Below are 4,667 nucleotides of genomic sequence, written 5' to 3'. Positions count from 1 at the left end.
TATCACACCAACCGTCCATGCTATGTTCCAGCTACTGAGGGCTGTTTTTGAAAATAAAAACTCCGTGTGGTGGTTGGATATAAATGTAAAAATAAAAATAAAAAATAGAACACATACACATTTCACTAACTTTATTATAAAATTAAGAGTATCAATTTTATGTGCTTAGTTGTTCAATACATGTTTTGTAGTATATGATTGTGCTATATTTTTGTTATTCTAAAACATTATTTTTTTTAGACTTATAGTTAACTTACAGAGGACAACAGCTAGTATTTAACCATGCACAGCAGAGTGTAATGTTTTAAGATAGTACATCTATGATTATGCCAGTATGTTGACAAAAATATTTTAACACTTACTTTTTTATATAATTTAGTTTAATTGCTGTTGTTTATTCAGTTTCACTGTAACTGACCACTCATGCTGACAATTATTTGTACAAAATTCAATGAACCAATACAAAAGCTAGTTAATGCATAATATAGTGCTACAGTAATGTGAATTGATGAAAAGGAAGACTTAGCATGTCTTCCTTTCAGGCAGGACCGGATTAAGAACTCAGGGGCCACTGGGCAAACTGTCTTGTAAGGCCCCCTATAGTTGAATTTAGGAAATAAGAATAAAATAATGTTTTTTAAAGGAAATGGATCTATAATTTGTTGACCACATATTTAAATAAATATATATATATATATATATATATATATATATATATATATATATATATATATATATATATATATATATATATATATATATATATATATATATATATATATACACACACACACACACACACACATACATACAGTTGAAGTCTTTATTAGCCTTTATTACAATTATTAGCCCCCCTGAATTATTCACCTCCCTGTTTTTTTCCCCCGTTTTCTGTTTAAAAAAGGAAATATTTTTCAACACATTTCTAATCATAATAGTTTTAATAACTCATCTCTAATAACTGATTAATTTTATCTTTGCCATGATAACAGTAAATAATAATGGACTGGATATTTTTAAAGACACTTTTATACAGCTTAAAGTGACATTTAAAGGCTTAACTGGGTTCATTAGGTTAATTTGGCAGGTTAGGGTCATTAGGCAAGATATTGTATATTGATGGTTTCCTGTCGGAAAAAAAATGAGCCTAAAGGGGCTAATAATTTTGTCCTTAAAATGGTGTTTAAAAAGTTAAAAACTGCTTTTACTCTAGCCGAAATAAAACAAATGAGACTTTCTCAAGAAATATAATATCAGACATACTGTAAAAATTTCCTTGCTCTGTTAATATAATTCGGGAAATATTTAAAAAAGAAAAAAATTCAAAGGGGGGCTAATAATTCTGACTTCAACTGTGTGTGTGTGTGTGTGTGTGTATATATATATATATATATATATATATATATATATATATATATATATATATATATATATATATATAGTCTACAAAGATTTGCCTTATTTTTCATAGCATTGAAAAAATACTAATAAAACTAGTGAAAATTAATGCTTTTTATATTATACTTATTCAAGTTCACTGAAACAGTACTATATATAATATAGTGCTAATACACACACACACACACACACACACACACACACACACATTGTTTTTTTGTTGTTTTTTTTTAAGGCATATTTAAAGCATATTATTGGCATGGCATATAACACAATGCCTCCAGTCTGGATCTATGAATCTGAGTCTTTGATAATACACACACTTCTCTCCTCCTATTCATGTATTTTCTCGACTCTCCTCATGATGAAGAGTAGGCAAACAGCATAGATCAATTATATATAATAATATAAACCTTATGTTGCTAACATTTAACACCAGGTGGAAAATAACTGTTCATAGAATATAATCACTATTTAGATGCTGTAACACATATGAAAATATGCAAATATGAAATTTACGAGGTACGCCACTCATGCTGTAATCCTGCTTCTACTCATGTTGCCTCTGTCAATCACCGTGAATACCTTAGGAGCGCTATTTGCACTTAGCCTAAAAAGACACTCCGAAATTGGCTTTTTTTCCCTCCCCTCGCAAGGGCTCGAGTGCGCACGGGCCCCTGGGCCTGTGCCCATAAGGCTCATTGGTTAATCCGGCCCTGCTTTTAGGGGAGCACTGTCAAAACTGAATAAGGTGTTGTTGGATCTAACCTTTATCTTCTTTTCAGGATTGACAAAATTACATGCTTAGCATGGATGTAAATCCCAGATCCATTGTTGGGTGAAGGGTACATGAAAAATATATGTATGTATTCCTAAATAATTGTGTAAGTAGAAATAAAACAAATGCAAAAAAACATGCATTTAGAAACAGTTCAGTTTCCCCTCCCCTTCCTCACAGTTGTTTGGCCCACTGCCTGCCTTTTCCCCAGCTCATCTCACCTACTCTACACACACACACACACACACACACACACACACACACACACACACGAGCCAGGTGTGTGACTGCAAGTAATCCTGAACTCCAATATTTAATTCACTTTAAATGAAAAGATTCTCTTTAATGTAGTTGATGCGAATTCATTTATAAATTTGTTGCGGCAAAAATGCTAATTACCAATGTAATTTTCCATGAATCTGCTATATTACCGATTAAAATATTACTTAACGTTAATTGTTAAAAATTAACAATTAATTGTTTAAAATAGCTTGTGCATAGTGCATTGCAACTAACATGCCAAGGCCATTTCATATGCATTGCAATTACTAAATAAGCACTGTGCTACATCTAAATGGACCCCATTGTATTTTTTGTATTATCAACAATTTATGTGCTTAAGTGCCTTTATTATTTTAATTAACATGTTAAACCTTTTTTAATTCCTTGTTTTTACTGTTGGGATTTTTATGATAGTTTTACCTTCTTTATGTAAAGCACTTTGAATTACCATTGTGTGTGAAATGTGCTACAGTATAATTTTTTTACATAGAGAAGTTACTGAAAATTATTAATTTAATAACTGATTTTGTTAAAAACACTACTTATTTCATATATCTTTTTTACAACAGTCATGTTTAAATTTTATTTTATGTTGATTGCTTGACTGTAAACAACAATGCAATAAATAGTTTTTAAGAAAAATCTGCTTTGTCATTGAAGGAATGTCTGATGATTTTAACTTCATCCTATGCATTAATAAAATAATCTTCGCATTAATATTTTAATTCTGTTTTTAACTAATTACAGGAACTTATGCGGATGTGCTTAACCTCATTTAATTTTGCTCCATAACAGCTGTGCCTTTGTGACTGATAACCAAGAAGTTAACTCCTCTGTACTTTTTATCAACGGAATGTTACATTGTTTCTTCCAGAGTGTGCTCATTTACAGGAACAATAACGGACTGCAGGGGCTCAAGCTTACTCTCTTGCAGGCTCTGTTAAGTGTATGCATAACTTTGACTGTGTAGATTTGCTGTTCTGCCTAACAACTGATGATTGAACTAAACTAGAGGGAGGATCTTTTGTATTGGGGGGGGGGAAGGGAAATGGCGATATTTAGAGGGTTAGAGAGTGTGTTGGAATGCCCACATGTAAACCACTGCCTCACCTTACTTTAGAACATTATACATTATAAATTTTCATGTTTTTGTTTTTTAGCCTGCACATTATTAGAAGAACCCACAATACATTATAATAGAGTGAATTGATATGACTAACGCAGTGAGGATTTAAAGCTAATTTGAAAGCTAATTTGTTTTGACATTTAATCTATAGCCCATACTGGTATCTATTTTCATGTTACTAGTTCATTTGATACTACATGCTTATTCATTAGATATTAGTGCCTATTCTTTAGATAGTCCTTTATAAAAACACAGTAGTGCTCACTTTATTAGATACTAGTACCCATTCATTAGATACCTACTAAACAGATACTAGTACTTATTCATTACTAGTACTTATTAGATACTAGTTCTTATTACTATTTAATATGTAGTAGTGCTTATTCATTAGGTACTAGTACCTATTAAATTGATAGTTCTTATTTTAATAGTGATTAGTAACTATTCTGTTGTTACTATAGTAACACATTTAAAAAAATTTCTATTGATTTCTATGGGATCTGTCATTGAGATATCAACTGTTCAGTTTTGACTAGTGTGTATTCCAGCTGGGACTAGTACATATATTTTTGTACTAGTAGTTAATCATTAGATACTAGTACTTATTCATTAGGTACTAGTACTTAATCATTTAACACTAGTTTCTATTTAATAGGTACTTATTCATTAGATACTATTATCTATTTAATACATAGCTTACTAGTACTTATTAAATAGATACTGGCACCAATTCATTAGATGTGACTATTAAATAGATACTTGTAGTTATTCATTAGTACTAGAATTTATTTATTAGAGTATTTTTTATAACTATAACTAGTAACAATTCTTTTTTACTAGTCAGTGCCTTTTTACTCGTATTATGACTAGTCCAAACTAGAAACATTTCAAACAACCACTAGTATTTACTAATTGTGTACTAGTATCCTTAAAATAAGTTATAGTATCCATTTCTGGTATCTGGTGAATAAGCACTAGTATCTAAAATATAAGTACTAGAAACATACGGGTTATAGATTTAATGTTAAAACGGCTTGCCAATTTATGAGTGAGGCACAAGGAGAGAGAAGAATCGAAACTAAA

This window comes from Danio rerio, chromosome 15, assembly GCF_052040795.2.
Source record: "Danio rerio strain M-AB ecotype USA chromosome 15, GRCz13ab, whole genome shotgun sequence".
Taxonomy (NCBI): Eukaryota; Metazoa; Chordata; class Actinopteri; order Cypriniformes; family Danionidae; genus Danio; species Danio rerio.
This window is presented reverse-complemented; position numbering follows the sequence as displayed.